A 24013-nucleotide genomic window follows, 5' to 3' on the forward strand; every position below is an offset into this window, starting at 1 on the left:
AATGAGATGAACAAACATTAAAATCTGTTGTTATATAATGCTTCAACAGCAATAAAAGAAGTTTGTGGATTTTTAACTTGCCCACAGTAATTTTAAACTTGACTTAGGCCAAGTATACATTTGTATTATTTTACATACTGACAATAAACCTACCTAATCTTTCCACTTCAGCAACTAAACATTTTAAATATTATTTATGAACAGTACCACTAAATAATTTTGAGAAGTGAGTCTGCTGTAAATCCCTCTAATTGGCTATTTGAATTGAAACATTTACTGAGTTCCACTTTGGCATGACACTAAATGATGCTCTTAAAAATATCTTTTAAATATGACCGCTATTTTTCTGTCCAAGAGTATGAACCAAGCTGAGTATATCAAGAGTATGAACCAAGCCTGAGAAATTATTGAAAGAAAATGGAGTGTTAACTGTTTAAGGATAAAAATTTCTGGTGCTGGCTAGGTAGGTGGCAATGTGTTGAACTATGCAGGATAACACATGTGTGTGCAGCTGGTATAGCGAACTACCATTTGACACCTTTATTGTTTCTTGGCAGGTCTGCATTCCTTATTAAAGTTAGAAGGATTGATAGATGCCAGCAGCAAAGAGAAACAACAGCAACTTTCCAGAGGAAAGCATCACTGGATGCAATTACAGAATTAGCAAAAAAATTAATTTATGACCCAATGTGTATTAATAAGGGTCATCTAAGGTGAAAGGAGGGGTAGCCACTATGCTATCTTCCTTTATGCTAAAGGAAAAGGAGATGCTACAGCTAATGGGAAACACTATCAGATTCTGGGAAAATGAACAATACTATAAGGTTTTCAATTCAGGAATTGTTCATTTATTTCTATTTGTAGAATATCAATCACATTTCTGGCAAGTACTGAAATATTGATAAGAAAAAGCTCCTGCCTATGTTAAAAAGTTGAATTCATACTGAAAACAGCAATTGCTTCCCTAGGTCAGGTGAGACAGCAGATCATGCAATTGAATAGACTGTATCCTAAAGAACAATTTGATACCTGAAAATCTTGGTTTATTTAAAATAAAACAAATACTCATACCCCTATAATCCTAGGTTTAGAAAATATTGCAAATATAAATCAATTTACACTAAAGATTGAAAAGCAAGAAGGCAAATATAACCAAGCTGTAAAGAAAAGCCTACTCTCATTTTGTCAACTGATTCTGATCTTTAGGGGATCTGGATTGCAAATGCTGAATACTTGGAGCTTGATATATTTGTGAACCAAATTTTTCATATAGGTATTGAAAATTGTCTTTCCCAGTCTATGAAAAATTAAATCATTTCCACACCAAGACAGCTCTCTCCAGATAAAAAAACTCAAGTTCTTTTTTTAAAAATAGACTGGAATTGTAGCAAAAATAATACTAAAAACAAAAAGTAAATTGAATTAGTAGCATTACTTATCTTTACTTATACCTGAGATTTATGGTGCAGGTCCTGTAACACATTAGGATATTACAGCTACTAATCAGCATCCAAAAGTTTTAAAATTATTGAAAAGAGCCTGCATCAGGAAATGATCTACTTCATTTTTTCTGCACACCTGACCAAACATCCTTTTATTCTGCCAAATTGCGTCTTTGTAACTCAGCACTCTGGAATTACCATGTCCTGAAGATCGATGAGCTCGGCTGATGATTTTCTTCTCCTACTGGCTAGAAGCCATGGATGCCTCTAACAGAGTGGCTGCAGGGCTTCCCAGTGCTCCAGCACCTTGAGGCCATTGGGACACCCAAGGGTTCTCTGTAATCTATGGCAAAAGCTGCCAAGCTCCTCTGTCACATAATTTCTGGCTGTGGGCTGATGAAGTTTATTCCCTGAAGAGTTGGTTGGTGGTGTTTGCTCTGGCTTCCTTCTTTCCTGCTGACATACTCAGCAGAAAGTCTTGGCCAGAGGTCTTCAATGGCCACTTGCCTCTCACATGAAAAGTAACCAACAAGAACCTGTGCATAAAACCAAAAAGCTGTGGAATTCTAGGTCAATTCTCGTCACTGACATTAAAACACAGCATGACAGCTGTTCGGATTATTTTTATGGAGCAGAGAGAAACAACAACAAAGATTAATCCAATACAAGCAGCCTCTGCAAATTTTCAAGAATAAACTCAAATTTAGTTCATAAGGCTGCAATGGGAGCTATAAATACAGAGCTTCCTAAACCATACCAGAAGATATTGTCAGGGCAATGTGGGCCCTCCTGTCCCTGTCCTCCTCCCCTAGGACTCCCTTATCCTGCCCAGGATCTCGTATCTTCTCCCCAGAAGCTACCACTCCCTGCCCTTGTGCCAATAAAGAGTTAAAAGGCTGAGTATGAGATCAAAACTGTCATAATGTAAATGTTGAATGAAGTGGTATTTTTTAGAGGAAACGGATACTTTGAGAACAGAAAAAGGGAAAAAATAGAAGAGAGGACACATTTCTCACAAACTATAGCAATCAGTGTGAAATATAGTGAAGAAACAAAACATCTGAACATGGCTAATATCCATGCTGGGTACCTCCTGCTATGCCCATTAAGTATAAAAAAAACTCTATGACAGGTACATCCTATAGGAATTTCAATGTGATTTCAACAGGCTATGTTATGCACAGCTTATTTGTCAACCAAACACAAGATGATATTTTTAAAAGTAAAGGAACTCTTTGACAATGGCTTATCATTTGAAACAAATTACATATAATATAATATATAATACACTTTTTTTTTACTTGCAGAAGTGTAACAGACAAATTTTTATAATATATAACAAACAAAATAAAATACAGAGCTATTAGAAATAAACACAGAAACTTAAACAACCACAGGATTTTAAAACCATATCTAATTCTGGTATATTGGATCTAAAAGTACACAATAAAAATCTGTCATCTTGCATGTCTAGAATAGGGCTTGTACAGTTCAAGACCAGTTTAAACATTTTAGAGAAAAATCTAATAGATAAACCAGTGGATTCAATGTTTCTACTAAAATTACTAATCAAACATTCATTAGTGTTTTTTTACTATGTAACAGATTCTTTCCTCTCCTTTCTAGGCTTCTACTAAGACTTCTGGACAACTTTCAACACTTAAAAACACTCTTGATCACTCTTTTGCAATTAAGGCCTTTAGCAGTTTGCAGGGTGAAGTAGGTTAAGAATACTCTGGTGCATGGAAAGGGATCTAATTTGACTTGTAAGAAGAGATAAAGGACACCACAGGTAACTGGCCAGATATGGTAAATGCTGTCATTTGCTCAGCAAGAAGCACAAACTTGCTCATAGTATGCAAATATTTCCCTGGCAATTCCTCCTGCTTCTGGTATCTGAAGATTCTAGGTGGACAAATACACAAAATTCATTAGCTACCAAGGAAGACCTGCATCTATACCAAAGGTTCTCAAGTGTGAGACACTACCTGGCTTGTGCAGTAAAGTTCTTCACTGCTAATGTCCCAATAGCAAAACAAAACTCTATTGACATTTTTAGAGTTTATGGCATGATCTGGCTGAATTAGGATAATGCACTTTCATCATGAAACACACACATCTACCTTGCCAATGACTGTAGAATGTTAGTGTTTGTCACAGTCTTCTTAGTGCTATCAAGACAGGTAAAAGAAAAATATAATAGAAAATGTGATTATTTGCAAACACAGGTTTTTTTATGGAGTCCCACTGATGTGTCTGACAGGAGTTTGCAATCTGGAAACATTGCTTTTCAATGTCAGCATCCTGCATATAAAATTTACATATCTATTTCTGTAGTGGCTATCTATTTCTGATTGAGGATTTTTTTCCTGCTATTATAATCAATATCCTAAATATCAAGTCCCATGTCTAGCTCTGTGCATGTCTAGTCCTTTACCTGGGTTAATTTCTAGGTGAGTCAGTCAACCCTGAGACCTCTATCTTCTATCTCCCTCTTCAGGAGTCTCCTAGATGTGGGTACAAATAAAGCTCCAAGTTGCTCCATCTCTGTTGTTCCCACTCTAAAATACTAAGTCACAGAGGTAGGTTTTCTGCTACTATTACCCATTCCAGAGCTGGGCTACTCTGCTTGGATGCTGCAAAGGCAACTGAGCAGTCTTTGGGCCTGGGTTTAATGGAAAAAAGACCCTTTAAACCTAATTCTCAGTACAATAAAAGTCTTGGAGCCAGTAGGCTAAACAGCAATCTGTTGCTGTATTTTGTGAGTCATGCTCCTGGGTGATAGTTCTCAGACTTTTAAAAAGCTGAATAAAACAAGTATCTCAAAGAACACAGCTGTGAGTCACTTTGTACTTTACTTGAGCTTCCTTTGGGCAGGACAGATGGATAAGCATCCTAATTCCCATATGCTCATTTTAAAGCCACAGTTCCAACTAAGAGACTCAGAGCCTCTCAGATGGCAACATGGTGAATGGGCCATGTAGCTAAGTTGCTCATTATTTTTGAAGTGCTGCTTCCTCCAGACTTGATACTAGTTTTTGTTTCTGCACAGCAAATTGAGGTTTATAAGCTTTGTGAATAGAGAGAATATATTAAAAAATTCTTACTAGTAAAAGCATTGTACCCTGTATCTTATGGAAGACATTTGTCTGGTTCCCAAGGTCAAACTGGATATGAAAGTGGTTATAGTTCAATGATATCTGTCTTGTGGGTGGTAATTTTTCCTTTCTTTTCTCATCCTGAGGGACTTTACTTTCCCCTTATTCCCACTATCATTTTAGGATAAATTTCTGTTGTTCCACAGACAGCAAAGCAGGAGAGAAATAAATAGATGTGTGTGAAGACATAGTTTTTAATTAAATTGCAAAGTATATATATATATATATATATATATATATATATATATATATATATATATATATATATAGGAAAAGCTCTTTTCCAAGGGCTATTTTTGTGAAGTAGTTTCTGACTTTCACTGCATTTTTTAATCTATGTCTCTAATTATACAGCACTATCGTCCCTTATTTAAATCTTTTATTGCCTTTCTGCTACTTCTGTTCGTGAAAAAGACTGTGGAGCTATTTTGAACCTTTATTTCAACACCACTCATGTTTTATTATCACTGACGTGTGAAAGTTGAAAGCAGTCAGCAAATCGCTGAGGGAACCAGCCCACTACATAACCTCATATTAGGAACCATTTTTCCTTAATAGCAACTGTCCAGGGTTTTTTCTTCCCTGGCACTAAAAGCATTTCTGTACTGGCCTTCTTCCAAATCCTGCCTTTCTGTAGCTTAGTTAGTGGTGAAATAGAACACAGGGTCTGCCTTCATTAATGAGGCCCAGGCTGTGAAACATCAGGCCAAGGGAGTGAAGAAGAAATCATGTTTGAAAAGCATAATAGTTTTAATGCCTGTGATTATTACTTTTTTTTTTTTTCCTGAGTTTCTACCATGTCTCCAAAGTTTACTTACATCTGCATGTGTCCATCTTGAAAAGCTGTCCTCTCAGCTTAATGCATAATCCTTGCAATAGTTAAAGCTACTGACTGTCTGAATAGAATGAAAATAACAGTAGAACGAATATGGGCAAAAGGAAGAAGGAGAAAACCAAACATGCCTTTTGCAGACCCCAGGTCTCTGCAGCTGTAGGCTCAGTGGCTCTCTGAACTCTAATCCCAAACCTAACGTCACCTGGGGTCAGAGGCTGAGGTCATCATCATCTTGGGTGGCGCAGATAAGAAAGCTGCGGAGGGAGCTTTCTTATCAGTTCCTCAAGCCCCTTGGCGTTCCTTTTGCAGCCACAATGCCCCTTGAGCTGTAGACTGGCAAGAAAACTAACTCAACAAAAGGAATAAAGTGACATCCTGGTCGACGCTTCAGTCTGAGCATGCTGGAAAGAGAGAGTTTGAACCAAACTGGGCAGGAGCCCAACACTCCCTGCCCCACCCCTTAAAGCGACAGGGTTTATCTTAAAGCTCCAGCAGCCATTTCTGGCATAAAGCAGACAATCAGGGTATAAAGTATCATCATATAATCAAGATAAGGCAGTCAGTAACTAGTGAGAAAACTTTCTGCAGTACATATTACTGCCAGTGTCCTTTTGTTCTCAAACTATCTTTCCACCAGGTTTCATTTTTCTTGAACTTGAATTGTTTTGAGTTTAGTTAATCAAAATCTAAATCTCCTTCTACAATCTTTCAATCCTAGTCCTTACCTGCACTATGCACAACTGGTTAATTTCTTCCATAAAGGCCACTCTGTAAGAGCCAATTTTAAGGCCTCTTAGGGCAGTGAAGAGGAACATAACTTCGTCAGGACTAACAACCTATGAGTAAAAAATTACCACTGTAAGCTGCAAGAGAAGTAAAAATTTTGAGAAATATGAGAGGAAAATTTACCTTTTACTTTCTCACGTCTGAACAGAGTTTAGTCGTACCCTGTATTTGTTAAGGTGTGCAACGCAATCCAGAATTCCTATGGGGTAAGGCTCAAGTCAGCATGTCTTTCTTAAGCCTGACTCAGGATCTCACAACTTAGTTGAATGGAAGTTCATTTGGTTCTTCTGCCAAATGACAAGACAAAGAGGCTACTGAAACGCTCTTATAGGCAATATCTTTGGTCTACCTAAGTCCTAACCTTCCCTGTACCTAGGGCTGCTGTGAAATGGGAAAAGGGTCCAGTGTGGCTGTCCTGGCTACTGTAACATCCCAGCTACACAGGGGAGGTATAACCAAGAAGTGGGAAAGCTGCAGTGAGCCAGGCCAGCCCTGAGCACTGGAACAGATGGGAGAGAAGAGACTGAGGGAAACTAGAGCTTGCAGGTCCCCATCAGAATGATAATCTCCAAAAGATGCATCTGCAGAAGACTTTGGCTAGACAGGTGTCACTGGATTTTAACACTTCCGGTCCCTGGAGATTCCACATACAATAAATGAGTTTGAAAATCAAGAAATGAATATTTAGAAGAAAACTCTATATATTTTACCTATTATTTAATATCTGTTACAGTTCTTGGAATTATAAGTACAAGAGAAAAGGAGAAAGTCGTGAAGAGGTGCCTGACTTCTGCTTGCTGTACATGCCTAAATATTTGTCATGCAAACTTTTTTTTGGATTTCTGGAATTTAAAAGAACTTCATGCATCACACAATATTATATATATCAATTCACATTGCAAAATTCAGTGAAACATTTCTAGCAACCAAAAAATTACATGGTGTTTTTTGTCTTTTTGTACCAATGAATAAAAAAATCCATATGTCAAATTCCAGTAGAAGGTGTACTGGGGAAAAATATCTATAGGTCTAATTTCCAAGTTCTGTGCTTTTTGGAATTCAACATGCTTCAATAACTAGAGCATAGCTGAAACACATGAACTTAAGGGGCACCAAATTTTCCCAAGACTGATGACAGTATTTTTCATTACCTGATTAAATTACAGGCATTGTTTTAAACTCTGCAAAACAACAATGCCAAGAGAAAGCACATTTGAATTCTGCATTTTGTGCCAACAGCGTTACATAATGAGATAAACATTGGTAATTGTGTTTAGTTCAATAACACTGTTAATTATAGTTGAGATCTCCTTTAAAGTATATGGATTTTACTGACACAAAGTAAACAGATGAAAGCCAAATGAAGGCAATCTCATAGATTTCTACTGTCTAATTAAAGTACAGAAACATTGCTTAACCAATTCATACATTTTGAAGAATAAGGAAAAGAAAACCTCACCCTACTGGCACATTTGATACACATTTGAATTATTGCAAGAACTTAGGTAATAAAGTACTACATCAAACCAAACCATCTTTAGCATGGATATTTATCCTCTCTTTCTTGTTAAGCAGGGCAAACAAGTAATGAACAGCCTACAGTATTTGTGTACATAAAGACAGATAATCAAGGAAGTCCCATTATATCCTCTGAGGCCTTGGTTCAGCAATATACTAATTCCCAGTGCTAAACTTTAATCACATCAGCGGGTCCTACTAAACTTTAAAAAATCCGCCTGAATAATTTTTTTTAAAGTGGAATTAAGATGTAACTTCTGGCAACCAAGCTGCTGAAGACAGGCAGAATTCTCATCTTTTTATCCCAGGTTCGAAATTTCATGTGGTTCTTTGCTATGGGGAAGAGATTCTGCAGCATTCCACATGCAGAATTGTCATGCTTGGCACCATACACATGTACCAATCACTCCTTTAAAATGACAAATAGCTTCTAAAACTTTTATGAGCCTTTACATGAAGGGGAAAAGTAATATCCAAGGTATTAATTAGCAGTACGAATGTTTACAAAAGGCATTTTAAATTCAACCCAAAAAGTACTTTTTGTTATCAGGTGAGAAGACTTTTAATCCAGAATACCATCTGATTTGTTTCACCAGTAACCATCATGTGTCAGCAACAAAGAATATCAAATATTCAGAGTAAATTAAACATGATCTACCTCCTCTGGCTCTTCCTACACTAGGCTCTTTCTAAACTAGTAAATTAAATAGTTCCAATTCCTGTTTATAATAAAGACAATTGCTTTTAAAAGGTTACAGCAATCTCTGGCTCTAGTTTGATGCATCTGAATGCTGCAAAACAATTCCCAGCACATGCCAAAAAATATTTCCTTAGCAGTTTAGCTAGTGCCGTATATATTTGCATGCCTGTTCTGGTTCAGTTCCCCAGAACTAAGCTTGCAGTCTCATCCCCTTCATTCCTCTTCAGCCTATGACTTGCATCACCCAGTGCCATAGTAAGGAAAGGAACATTATCGAGGGCTGCAGAGACCTCTGGACTTGACAAAAGAGTGAGTTATAATGCACTTGCAGCAAAAAAACAACCAGGTGCTCCTCATAACCTGAAAGAGATTTAGCTGAGAGCTAGGGAGATTTGGGGAATAATAAATTCAGCCTAAGTAAAAAGGCAGCACATGTAGAGCTTTTTAAATGGAAAAATTTATAAAATAGGCAAAGCCTTATAAAGAGGCTTCTGCCCTGGTGCTGATTCTGTTTTAAACATTTGTACCAGTCAGTTTTCGACATGTCCCTATCTTCAAGGCTGTAACTGAGCCATTAACTTTGAGGGTTTTGGTCAGTGTCTGCTCTGTAGACATTTTAAGGTCCCTGCATGATGGCCTGTTACTTGTGCCTTCAGGGCAGTGGCTTTCAGTTACCAGTCTTCTTGGAAGGGCTCCGTGCAGTGAATTGCTCTATCACGTCTTTGTCCTATTCAGGATGCCTTGATGGATGCAGCCTGGATCTGTCTGCTTGAATCAATATTTGCCCTAGCTCTGACGAAATTTCATCACTGCATTTTATCAGTGGAGCTTCAGTGTTGTTGAATGGAAACCCTTGCTATTGGTAATGATACCATGAAGCTGCTGGAGATAAAAAAATGTTTTTTTCTTTCTTACTGCTTTGCACATAATTGCTTGCAGACTGTTGTTCTGTTTCAAATATATGAGGGATAGGCAGGAGTGATCACAAGAACAAACTGCATTACGACTTCTGTGGCACCATAAACATACAAACTACAGAAAAAATGAATTCCATGAATTTAATATTGCTGGTTATAATGTCAAATACTGTCAGCAATTTTTAAGAATAACCTAAGGATTGCTTAAAGAGGGAATTAGAAAGGCTGGTTTTACACTGGGTTCACAGGGGAGCTCTTAATCAGCTGTGCCACACTGAGAAATATAAAACAACTAGGGGGATAGAAAATGAATGAGTAGTAAGCAAGGAATTAAGCTCAATGAAACTGAAGATCTGTTAGAGGAAACTGAGATTCTCTGTGAAAGAGGAGATACTTATGATTTATTGGGCAGACTTTTGAGGAGCTAGTCCAAACACAGGACTGGTTTTATAAGCATTCAGGATATTGCTACACACAGGAAAAAGTCTTTCTTTCCTAAAAAAGAAGTTGCTGAAAGATAAACTACAGTGATCAAATGCCAAAGAAACAGGGATATGTATCTAGATAAATTTTGATATCAGTAACTATTTCAATAATCCATGACCTGCTTCACAAGTAACTGTTATACCTTTCCGGGTGCTCCCATCAGTCCTTTGTCAGAAGAGTAAAGTCAAGATTGGAGCAAAAATTAATCAGTGCAACTTTTTTTTTTTTTTTTTTTTTTTTTTGCAATTCTGAAAACCACATCAAAATAAGTTATAAAAGATTAGCTGTGATCAGTGGTTAATAATCCTAAAGTGCTTGATAATCCTACATGTCATTATTGTACTCCATAAAACAAGATTGTGGAAGAGGACATAGGCCAAATAACCTAAGATGAGGAACTATTATTCTGCACCTTTTCATGACTAAAAAATTGGTACCTTTTTTTTCTTTTTTTTTTTTTTTTCTTTTGGGGTGTTTTGTGGGGCTCTGTGTGTGTGTGTGTGTGTTTATGTGTTTTGCTTGGGATTTATTGTTTCTTTGTGGGATTTTCTGCTTGTTTGGGAGAGTTGTGGGTTTTGTTTAGGAGTTTGGGAGTTTTGGTTGCTTTTTTCTTTAATTGAAGGGGTTGCTCTGGTATAGTGATTCAAATTAGAAAAAAAATAGCAAAAAATAGTGAAAACTACTGTAATTTGAAAACAAATAAATATTTCAAAAGCTCAATATCTGCTTTAGTTGTTTTCAGGAATTTAATAATTTATGTTTAATTTATGCTATGTGGAAGGTTTATAGTTAAAATCAGTTCTCAGTATTGTACATCTTCATCTGCAAGAAAGAAAAATGTGATATCTGGGCTCTCACTTTATCTCACTGTAAGGGGAAAAAACACAAAACCCCAAAACAAACCTGAAGATAAGCTTACAGCAGGGTTTTTTAAACAAGAAATATTGAAATAACCTGCCCTACTTAAAAATTGAAGTTGGACATTTTCCTTACTCCTGTAATCCAGACTGGTACATTGCATTACTTTGCCTTCAAGGACAACTTTTCTTTGGCAGTTTCCTGTGCCATGTCCAGAAATGTGCAATGAAAATTTTAGGACAAAACTGTAATCCAAAACAATAGTGTGAATGTTTAAACTAGACTGCAAGAATGAAGTACCACATGTGCCAATGTGAAGGAAAAGAAAACCTAGAAAAACTTTTTCCCATGTTCCCTAAATCTTTTTATCCAATGCTTGAATCATGGAAATAAAAGAATATTCAGATCTTCAAGCTTGACTATAAGGAAAGTGGTGAAATTCCTTGGAAGGAAAACACCCTGCTTTTCAAATGAGCTAAAAAAGTAGAATGACTGTTTCAGAAAAACCTCTGAGATGCATCCTAGATCTCAGTGTCAGAACAATTAGAAGAATTATAGAACGCATATAGAGAACCTCTTAGGAATCTTTTGTGTTCAGCATGAATTTTATGTTTTTACCCTCCTCTTTGATAGAGGAAAAAATATAATTTTAAATTCTAGTACTAAACAGGAAACCTTGAAATAATGTGAAAGCTATTCAGCTGCAGGAGAGAGAATCCTAGAGGAATCCTGCTGTGTTGAGATAATTAGGACATTAATCAACTCCCTGGATAGAGCAAAACTGACATTCATAAATGCCTAATGCTGGTTCTCAATTCTTTCTGCTTCTAATGCTAATAAAGCTGTACCATGGTCATGCTCACATCTCCTCCCCCCATTTGGCTGCCACCTACAGCTCCAGCGTGCCCACAGTACAAAGACTGATGGGCACCAGAGGTTAAGCAAATGCGAGCCCTTGGAAGGACGTGCTGAGGTTTGGAGCCTGAAGGATGGCGGAGGGCACAGCTCAGCTCCAGCAGACTCTGCCAGTGCTGGTGATGGATTGCTGTTTGCTGCTCTGCTAGCACTCCATGTCTAACCTCGCAGCTTCATCTGGAACTAGTTTGATTCAAAGCCCTCTGCTGTCCCCAGATGCCCCATGCTGTTTCAGGTCTTGGTCCTGGCAGAGGACAAACGATCTAGTTCCAGAGAGCAGTGAAGCAGGTGTCCTGCTCCCACTGTGATCGCCTTCTAATGGGGACACGCTGTGCTCAACCCACAGGTGGCTCCTTTCAGGAAGAGTAATTAAGGACCATTTCTCTCCACCTTTTCCTATTAGTCACAACAGATTATTTATCTTACGAGCCACACTCCCTCACAGACTTTTATTCTTTTTGCAGGCAGTACTGGTTTCACCTTGTGCATCATCGTAAGTGTTAAAAGCTGCAGTCCTAAAATTCAAGAAGTTTTGTGTTATGAGCATATTCTCATTCACAGCATGATGATTAAAGACATATCTGTTTTTAGCGTCTGCTTGGAATTCCAGGCTAATGTGCCAGGTGAGTGCAGTTAGAGGAAAGAAAAGAAACCTGAGCTGCGGGATTTATCACCAGAGAGAAGAAAACAGAACTGGTCATCTCAACCTGGAAATTTCCTGGGGAAGCAGTGCAATGCACTGCTTTTCTCACCAAAAATGTGAATACACTTACTGACAGAATCACAGGTGACTAGAGAATAAGATCACGTGTCACAGAGCTCACTTCCAAGTGTTAAAAATGATCCTGACCATTTTACAATCCTGTAGAGCAGTGCCCTGTGAGACAAGGGGGGTGGTGTATTTTCAGCATGCTGAAACAAAGACCCTTGTGTAGGGGAGGTATGCTGTGAAAAATTGGAAGAAGAAAATGAAACAAGAGAGGAAAGTGAGTTCCTGAATACTCATATAGAAATGCGGAGTCATCTGGATGACTCCTGAGACATTCAGGGATAAAAGTAGTAGTGAGAAAGCCTTGCACTCTCTCCAAGAATAATCTAAAGGCCAGATTGTTTCCTAAACCTTTTAGCACTACAATCCATGCTCAATACAATATGTCGAGTATCTACAGTTTACTCTGCTGTTTCAGTATAATCACCAGAGTTCATAACAGATCAGTTCTTCTACAGCAAGAGATTGAAAACCCATTATTATGTACTTTCTACTCTGATGGAAATTAGGCACTGACAGCAGCCAAAGGTAGCTAGCCGTTTCCTGGATAGAGTAAGTGTGTGCAGCCAGTATGCAATGTTTTCCTTATTCTCCACTACTGTGAAAAAAGATCTACTGCAGACTTAGGGAACTGAACTGCTGCTGACTGTTGCTATCTAACAGTTGGAAATCCCCTTTGAGTTCTTTTATAGCCTGCAGTTTGAGAAACATTGATCTATAGGACCTAACTAGAGGCTGCCGTAGAGCGGTTAATGACAGGGGAAGAGGGAGCATTTAAGTGCACTTCATTTAACTCAGCTGAAGGCTCAACTGCAATGAATAATCACATACACCTAGGCTGAATAGCAGCACCCATTGCAAACTCTAGTCAAAATAGGATTTTGAAAGACTTTGCTTCTAATGATGGATGAAAGTTTTGAATAATACAGAGAGACGTGGTGACTATTAAACAGTCGTGGAGTTTTCCATTTTCCACGCATAAGACGTAGAAACTTTATTGGTACCCTCTCAGCTCTTATTTCAATGACTAATGCTCCAGTATTTCCCACCTGTCAGATCACATCAAAAAGAAAGCAAACAATGAAATTAAGCCAAAAATTCTTCTACATCTTTGCCTCCCCAGAACACTGAAAACCTCATCACATTACCATCAGAGTGATGCAGAAACTTCATTAATATCTAAATAAGAGATTGTGATCCCTTCCATATTTATTATTGAGATCTGCTTCCCCAAAACTGCTGGGAAATTATCTTATTGCTAATAGGTATTTCAATTTTAAAAACCCTGCCAACCTTGAAATATGTAGTTTAACTTATTTCCATAACTGCATCCCTTTTATTGAGAAAATGGGCTTACTGATATAAGCTCTATCAGTCAGTAAAGTACAATATGCAGTAGAGTGCATGATGAGAATGTGTGAAACTTATCCACAGTCATTCTCTAAGGCATTAATGATCTTTAAAATAGGCTTGCCAAGGAGTTGTCTGATCAAGTTCATTGGTTTAATACATACTTTTACTTGCACCTTAGACTAGGGACTTGGGTATGCATTGTAACTCTGCGTCAAACTGTCTAATTACAAAGAGTCCAGCTAATTTTAGGATTAATTTACTTTAAATAGGTCATTTCTTCTTAAGTTTTAAGATATGCACTGCTTTAAGTTAGTAAATTCTAAGACAAAGCTCCAGTTCGATACTAAATGTACTTTTTTTCTACCCTGTTTTAATTACAACTTTTCTCGGAAGCCAACTGGCTTTGAATAGTTAGAAAACTTTTCTAGCTGCAGAAATAAAGTTAGTCATTAGTAATTTACACTTACATTTGCTAGTAGGTGAGACCCTTTATTCACCTATTTGTACTCCAGAGCAAAATAGTCCTTGACATATTCTTATTTGTGGTTACACATATTAGATCCTTTAATTTGTCATCAAATGTTAGAGGCTGTACTCCTCCAGTCATTCCAGCTGTTCTTGAGTAGATCTCATTCAAATTGCTTTACTCATTCTTGAAGGTGTTGTGAATATATCAGTACAACACCATCAGTGTTTGTAGAAGGTGTGTATAAGTAAGTTTCTTTTTTGGAAACTCTGCATTTACTTTTTCTCGTATCTTGAAAAAACCTCATAAAAATTCCTTAAACAGATAACCCACATACTTTATTCTGAATTTTTCCAAAATGAAAAATGTTTAGTTTACAGTCCCTCCCTGTGTTTTTTCCTGTTTCCTTAAAAGAAGTGAAAAACATGGAAATGTGACTGAAGGACAATTTCAACCATACATGTCACTGCACATCCTCCAGGTCCTCTCATTATTTAATGTATCTTAAAACATTGCACTGCTATCTTTTAAAGTACTTACTGTTTTTTCAAAGGCTTTTAACAATAACAGTTAGGGTGATAGACAAATAGAAACCAATTAGAATTTTGTGTGGACAAATTAATGGTGTGGCGTTTTTTAATAATGAATATAACAGAAAAAGCATTTAACAGGTTGCCTTAAACATGACAGAGACTATGTTAATGAAGTGACAACAGCCACTAATTTTTTTGAGATATGAATTTGTCAGTACAATGACAACAATGATACCACACCATGCAAACATGGAACATTTAAACAGGCATGCATGTATAAGCTCTCTGATGACAATTATTTTAGATACTCCGATGCTCCACTAATCCCTGAAGTGATACATGTGTAATGTTAGTGCATTGAAGTTTCTCCATCGCACATTATGAGCAAAGTGATTATCACATATTTTAGATTACTTCAAAAGTCAAGTTGCTATTTTTAAATTCTGCTCTCTTTCAGAATTTTTATGCATCTGTAAATGCTTGGGATTTGTGGCATCTAGCAATACATACTGGATATTTAACTGTCTGCTCCACAGGCATTGAAATGTTGCATTTTCCCCCATCATAGTGGTTGTCTCAGTGGCGCTCTTAGTTTTGATATTTACTCTGGGTATGCCTCCATCAATGTATAAATGTAACTACACGTGATGACATGCAGTGTAGAAAGTCAGAGTTTTTACTTCTGGAGCTTTTTCAGATTTTGCAGTCTTCTTTTTTGGTTACCTTGAAGTTTTTGTACCACTTGAATAAACACACTAAATTAGTCACACATTTACCAATTTTCTTTGCTGAATTAATTAACAAAGGTTGAGCTCTCGGTGGTTTGATACACATTTATTTGCCTAGTGGATGGCTGAGCCGGCACCTCTGCAGAAAATAACCTTATACCACCCACATAACGATTATCTTGATATGCTTCATGCTAGTCAGTGGGTTCCAGCCTAGAGAGACTAAATACCACTATCCTTCTCTGCTGGCAGATGAGGAGAGCAGCAGGATGGTTGAAACTTGCATGTGTGAAGAGCGGATACTGTGAGGCACTCCTGCTGTGAGCCTCGGCACAGTGCAGCCCATTCCACAGCTCTGCAAGAATGAGAGAGATCCTCAGCACCATAATCTAAAAGTCTAAGCTGTCAGTATTTTACAGCACCATTACATTAAGAGGTGCTCTTTTAGGTGATCAAGACAACAGCAGAAGAAAGATAGGGGCAGCAGAAACTGTTGCTAATGAGCACATATTATATATGTGTATAGTAAAATAGAATCTGTGTTTTAGTAATTTGCGCTGGTGACAAATGTGCTTGTTTACTGATTTGCACAAAAAAAAATCCCTTGAACTATCCCCTTGGTATGCACTCTTCTTTTTTGTTGGATAGTATGGAGCTTGTCAGAAGTTACTTTTGTCTTTCTGCTACGGAGGAACCTGTTGTCTTTTGATATCATGCTATTGAGCTGGTTATTCAGTTTAGGTCCTACATACCAATGTCCAATGTATGACAAGCCTTATCAGCATAAATGTATTTGGCAACGTAATAAAACCATCTTAGTTTCAGGCCACTTTTGTAGAATCGTAACAAAATTTCATAGTAAAAAAATGTTTCATTTCAACAAGATCTTGAGATACATAAAAATCTTATAAATCAGCAAAAGATACTTTATATCCATGAAAAAGAAAGTTTAAAATTTTAACAGCTTAGGTTGCAAGCATGCATGTATTAGCCTGTGCGGAAGTGTGCACTTATTTGAGGTTTGTATAGGTGTATATAATTTTTATTAGGTATATATAATTCTGGCAATGTTACATCTATTTAGTGAACTTGCTGAGGATGCTATCATAAAAATGTTACACAGATTCTGTGCAGGTGCAATAAGAGTTCTCTTCTACATTGGCCTCTATGCAGAATGCAGGGTGTTGCTGGTATTTGTGGTACCAGCCTACACAGCTGACATTCATTCCTGGGTCATATGCATTTTATTGAGCCTCTATAGTCCCTAAGACAGAAGAATTTATCAATTACAGATTAACTGGTATCGTAGTGTAATATTTTTTGCAGAACAGCAATCAGGACCCTTAGAAGGATATACAGTAAACCAAGTATCACCATTCCCTTCTACAGATTTAAGAGGTAAAGGGAACCAGTATGACCTAGTGCAAATAGTACTGATTACAGGTTTCCCAGATGCTGAAACAATTTCATCTTGCAGAGAGTCCCCTTTCATAATTTTAAAAGGCAGCTCTCCACTTAGGTTGCAGTTGCAGCTGACATGTGTCTTTCTTCTTCATTTGGGAAGCTAGCAAACCAGGGGAGAGTGTTAAGCCAGGCAACAAATGATGAGAAAATGTGTGGAAAGAAGCAGTCTCTCCTTGTCAGCTGGCAGCATCACTGTTATCTCATATCTCTGTATCTCTGCTGGAAGAATGTCTACAGGACAGCAGATAACAACCTGAGTTTGGCTGGAGATGTAGTCATAATTCCATCTCAAGAAGTTCTCTCCTGTTTCTGGTTACCAAATGGAAGAGCGCAAAGCATCCCAAAAATGGTAAAGTGATCCTAAACCCAAGTTTAAGTTCTCATTTGTGAATGAAGACCTCAACACCATATAGCAGATTTGTACCAAAGGGCAAAATTTGCTTGAGGCTTCTGTCTCTACACATGGAGAGGTCAGAGGATGCATTAGGTTGTCAGCTTAGCTTTAAGTAGTGATGGGTAAAAAATGCACAAAAAAAAGTTAATCACCATGCTGGTGCTGCTAAGTGAGCATCTATATAACACACGCTCATTTCAAGGATTTCACTTGAAATGGGACTAGCAGGTTATGAAATAAACCGCAAACTGTGAAGCAACAGATCAGCAAACAAGGCCAAGTGCTCTCTCAGATGCATGGGGAGAAAATGTAAAGTGCTTGCTAAAATGTGTAGCTGCAGCCCTAGCTGTACTGAGGGAAAAGATCATGGGAGTATTGTTAAACCTCTATAAGGGACATTTGAAAAATGGCTGAGTTTTCTGGTACAACCTACATTCCTCTAAGAGGGAAATGCATCAGGAACTTATGACGTCCTGGGTACTGTGACTGCTAGCAGAAGATAATGGAGGGAGGAAAAACTGTAGCTTAAGTACTTGTTCTTAATGAGCATTGTCTGGGTAGAGAGTTCACTTCCTCGCAGAGTGAAAAGGCAGTATTAAATTGGCTTGATATCGTTAGATTTGATAGAACATAATGTCATTCCCAAAATGAGCAGTGAGATGACCAAATGCACATTTCACCTCCATCCATCCTTAAGCAGATAATGCTTGGCTGAACAACCCATGTGACCTGAGCAGTCCAGGGCTTATCCCTCCAGCATGGGGTATACAGATTTTCTCAGGACTCATATGGGCATTCAGACCTGTTAAGAGATCTGATTCATATAGGAAGAATGAGGTTGCTAGCTAAATTTTTTTTTTCATTTTTCCAGAAAACATGGGTGTCGTGACATTAGACAATAAATAAATGAATCTCCCTTGATGGCCCTCCAGCCTTGTGTGACCACAGAGCAGGAACGCTTTTAGTATGTACAGTGAAAGTTCAGAGGGCAAGAATGAAAACCTTGCAAATGGCTCCAGACATCTGGCGTCAGGATGGAGGTTTGTGTGACTCAGTGCTCCCCAGGGGTACCTTTTGCAAGAGGGAGAACTGACTGACAGCCTGAGAGATCTCAATTTCCACCTTTCCAGCAGTAGGTTGCTGTAGCCCAGAGAGACTGATGACTGACAGAAGTCAGAATAGGTGCACAAAAAAGGCTGTAGAACATTATTATCACAGTTCCCATGACAGGCTCTGGCGTCTGAAACATGATCAGCTAATGACACTGGGAAAGTGCTAGCTCTTGGCAGACACCTCTGGATGACAGTTCTTGAGAATAAATTGCTCTCACATAAAATTGTTTATAACTGGCCTATGGGACAATCCATAGGTCCTACAGGACTGTGCTGTCTCTGGAGTACAGAATAGTATTATTTTACTGCTGTGTTACACAACCTCAGCATAACTGGAGAAGGTGAAACCTCCCAGAGGTTGATTTCTGATGAGCAGAAATCTATATGAATGCTTCAATATTGCTTTAATTTTGCAAGCTGTGCATAGTGAATGCATGGTCTCTCCTGAAAAATAGTCTTTAATACTGAATTATCAAGCTGCATTCAGTAAAGGAATTCAGAGACAAGGAACTTGGTTCAACTGGAATAAAATAAACATTCACAATGAAGATTTTAATTTCTCTTTTTAGACATCTTTGCTTATGAATTACTCAGCTCAATTTAAAAAACAATGTGTTGGGGAGCAGGGGAGGATTGGTTATGTATTCTGTTTACAGCTTTTTTATTAAACTAGTATTTTATTAATTTTACAATCACATTTCTCAAAGTGTAACCTATGTAATCTGGGAAGTGCATTTATCAATTCCTTATACCATCTAATGAACAACATTTAAAGACAGCAAAAAGAAAAACTGAAAGGCTGTGAGTACACCAAGAACCCTGTGGGCTATTCCAGTCTGAATGTCTGGTGTATAGGTGAGTTTTTGCAGAAAAGGAATTATTATACACTCACCAGGTCCATCCTGCCAAGCTGACAAAGTTTTGGTTTTAGGTCAATGACTGGTGTGGTTCTGCTCCAATGTCAATCTGCCTAATGTGATAATGGCAAAATTTTAGAAACAGGTTTTCTACCACTCTCATAAAATTAAGTGTATTTAATTTCTCAAATAGCTATAAATCTTATTTGAAATAAGTTTTTTCATCTTAACATCAGTTCTAGTCATGGAAGAAGTGCATTTGCTGAGATAATCCCACACTGAATACACAGCTGGGTGTAGAGCTACTTAGAGTCTCTTTGCCCTCAGGAGTATAAATTTCTTCCTGACAGATTTACACAAAAAAAAACCCCAAAACTGATTGCTGGGAATTGTACACAGATGTTAAGATGAGCAGTTTAACTAGTCTTGCATCTTCAAAAGATAACTTAATAGTGATATACATTCTTTAAACAGGAGGCAAATATTGTGATTTTGTCGAGACAACCATGCATTACTCTTCATATGGGACTTCCAGCACAAAGGATTTCAGAAGTAAATTGTTTAGTTCTTAATGAGACAAGAGTTTCAAAGTGATTTCAAGTCCCTGCAAAAAATAAAGCCTACAAAGGTAGCAAAAGGTATTTGCTAATCAAGCAAGTACATAGATGGCCAAAAAGACACATAATGTTGCTGACTTTTGTCTGGCCAATTCTCAAACACAGATTTTAGAGCTGTAGCTAAAAGACTTGTGCTGTCAAAGGATATACTGACTTCTTATTAAAGAGTGGAGCTAGCTAATTCTAGGGCTCAGAGAAACCAGGAGAAAGATTACTTTTTGTGCTTATTATACTTATTAGGTCTTGAGTAAGACTGGTATTATGTGAAAGATGAGAGCAAAAATCTATCCATCTTTGGAAGGGATTATTCAGAATTGTAACAGAACCACTTCAGATGAGGACACTTTTCCTGTTTTTATTCTGTCCTTAATACCAGGGCTCGTTCCCATATGAAGATTTTGTAAAAGTTATTTAAAGATCCCTCTGGAGGAGTGGTGTCTACCTGACGTCCTTGAATACACCTGTAATGACCTATTGCCTTGCCATTTAGGTAAAACAAAGTGCACATAAAAATTGTGTTTCATCATGTACCAGTTTGCATTTCCTGCCTAACATTAACAAATCAAAGTTGAACAGATTTTGCCATGAGACAACCTGACATTTCAGTTAAAGGAAATTGCTACTTGTTTGACCTGGAATGATCATGGCCATTACTTAGTTGAGAGTCCCAGTGGAATAAAATCTCTGGTTCACCAGTCTTTAGGAGGGAATTCAGCTGGCCACAGGAGGCACCATGATTATGGCATGTTTTAAAGTTTGCCATCATGTAAACTTTTCATACTTGAGAAACAATATGGGCAGCAAGAGGTCTTAGAGACCTAGAGGGAATTTGGGCAGGCAGTGATCAAAACTTTGTTAAAGCAAGATAGAATAACACATGGGGATGTAGAAGTACGGTTGTATTTTAAAAATGTTTATCAGATATTCTGCCTTGGCAGGGAAGTGTTAATGCAGGCAAAAAGCCACCCAGGAAGAAGTGAAACTGTATCTGCTCTGGAAAAAGATTCTTCTTTTTCCTGAGGAAAGTATATTTCACTTGTTTGACAGATAAACTATATTTCTCTTATATCAATACAGATGAAAATAATCCTACTTGAAGTTTTTCTTAACAAGAGAAAAGCAACAAAATCAATTAAAATGTGGGAAATAACACATTTGTGGGAAAGATTGTCTACGTCAACAAGTAAATCAAGAATCTTGTTTTTAAGATATTTCCATTTTATAATGCTTCTCAGCAAACACTTAGTGATTACTTTGCCTCATAAGATGACTTCCTCTGTTCAAGAAATGCCACTATAAGTTAGCACTAGGCAGTACCCTAAAAAAGCTTAAGAGATAGATACAAATATTATCATAACTTCTTTTCAGATGATTTTATGAGGCAATAATTTTGAGATTAGGCCTGTCACATTAGTTTTCTGGCTTGAAAAATGTTTTTATTCAAATTCTGCTATCAGATGCAACACAAAATGTAGTGACCCATGAACTTCTTTCAGTCAGAATAATGTAAGGAATGCCTTTCAAAATAAAGTTTGTGACATTTTTTGCCTTTAATGCAGAGAAACTGCAACTTGTTTTGTTCAATAATCATTTTATATAATCTGTTAGATTAATATCTCCATAACTTTAAATAGCTCTTATTTGTGTGTATTTCATATACTTTAAATGTACTTTTTTGTAACCTGGGTATTTTGAAACCTTTGATGTGGAATTATTGAACTTCTAGCATTACAAAAAAAAACTTTCAGAATTGAGGTTTCTCATTCATTTTACAGCATTTCTCTCTTACCCTATGCTTTTGCTTTTTCTGTAAGAGGTGACTGTGAGGTTCTGAAATAATGTAATGCAAAATAGGAAAAAAAACCCAACTTGATTATGCATGTTTGTTAATAGTACATATATTTGTTTCACAGTGGCACACACACTACAGGCAAAAACTGTGTATTTGATGTTCTTTAATTCCAGTATATATTACAGATTACTCTGACAACTTTGATGAAATCTTGGCATGAGGAAGTCCCACTGAAATTAATAGGAATTCTAGATATTTATTAAGTAGGGCTCTAACAGCAGCATGTAAAAGGGCAGAGATTAAAGGGGAAAAAGTGATGCAAACTGAATGAAAAGTGAAGAGAAAACAGTAGTTTAAAAATTATGCTCTGAACAGTTGAAATACACATTCCAAAACAGGATATCTAAACTTTTAAAGAAAAAAGTCTCTTTATAGAATGCTACTGACACTGGTTCCAAGTTTGAAGTAAATGCATATTCCACTTTAAGGGAAATGAGAACATTTCCCATCCCCTCAAGTACAAAAAAAAGGGAAAAAGTCACTTTACTTGTTTGCTTTAAAGAACACTGAGTAAAATGAAGTGGCAATATATTTCACTCAAATTAACCACTACCCATCAGGTTGACTCAACAGCAGATAAGAACAGATCATAATTTTAATTCAACTTCTTCCATGTATATATACCCAAAAGTGAGGCATTTTGTTCTTAACATGGTCCATATGTTCAGATTGAATTTAGTCTGTGAGGAGCAGTAGCACCAAGAAAATTAATTTCTGTAGGATGCAGGGAAGGCTTTCTATGACTCTTCAAACATCTTTTTTTGAATACTATATTAGCAGATACAGAGTACTCCAGGAAGTTTTCCCAGCTTACCTAATGGCAGCTTTGGATTTTATTTTCAGCTTGAATAGAGGCAAATAGTTCCTCTGGAATTGCAAATCAAATATTCTTTTTGCCATACTAGTTTTATCATGGAAAAAACATACTATAAGACTACAAAGTCACAGTGTATGTTGAACACAGATTATTATTATTATCTATTCTACTACATCAAATGTGAAAATAACCTTGTAGCAACTTTGGAAGTTAATATAGGTAGCAGGCAAACTCAGAATAAGAACACAGATAATTTTGTGAAAGAGAATAGTTGCTGCAATTGGGATGGTAGCCATTTTTTATGCTGCAAAGGAAACTTCCTGCCTCTTAAAATTCTCAGATGTCTTGGTCTTTAATTTCTTTTTTCTCTGGAAAATATTGATCTCCTCAGATACCTCTAGGGTTCATGTAAGGTAACACACAATCGTTCAAGATTACACTCAGAGTAACTTTATATGCTATGCATGTTTTTAAGCAAACATATAACTAAGCAGAAGTGATGGTGCAGTGTCTAATTTCAGCACAAGAAAGTTCTATGAAGCTCAAAATTTAAATAACACCTCCCACACCCTACCAATAGCATCCTTACTCAATGCAATTTGAGTCTTTTTTTAATCAGGACTATGACAGGAACCAGGAAGCTCATGGTCCTGTTGTCTGACTCAGAAGTGCACAGATGTTTTCAGAATGGGAAGCTAAAATTAGGACCATTTACTTCATTAAGCAGTATCATTATATAATGAGTAGAGAATCTCTTTATTCTTGAAAAAATCAAGGGATCCCACTGCCCAGCTGCCTTGCTTTACCCTCCTCCAGTTTAGGCAACTTGGAATAGGCTGAAGTAGGTGTCGGAGCATCTTACTTGAGAGAAAAAGTCAATGGGTGCTTTTGACCACGAAAGAAGTTGACATCACTATACGTCATAAAAAGGTGTTGGTATTGGTCTCCATTCCTAATTCCTCCCTTTGAGAAAAGCAAGCAATGCTCACACTATTTTGATATGAAGGGCATTATTAAGAAGTTCAGCCTTTCTTGTCTGGGCATTCTTTAATCAGCTTTAGCAGAAAAAAGTTCTTCTCCTTTGACAGCAAAAGGCATATGCAGGTAGCCTGAGAAAGAATTTTTTTTCCTTGTATGTCTTCACCAGTGCAAGGTTGCTTAAAAGATATTGCCAAACAATTCCAACCACACCCATATTTGTATTCTTCCAAATTAACCTCCTGTAGCTGTTTAATCTTTCTCCATTGTCCGCAGTTTTGTTATTTATTTGTTATTTATGGTTGCCTCACTATCTTCCTCATTGATCAGCAATTTTCTTGAGTTTTTACCTTAAATTTTCTGTTATCTACAATGCTTCTTATTTTCTTATATAGTTATCACCCTAATAAATAATTTTACTTTACGCTAGTGATTAGCACTGAACCTGCCAAATATAT

The sequence above is a fragment of the Melospiza georgiana genome, chromosome 1 (genome assembly GCF_028018845.1).
Source record: "Melospiza georgiana isolate bMelGeo1 chromosome 1, bMelGeo1.pri, whole genome shotgun sequence".
In the NCBI taxonomy this organism is placed as follows: domain Eukaryota; kingdom Metazoa; phylum Chordata; class Aves; order Passeriformes; family Passerellidae; genus Melospiza; species Melospiza georgiana.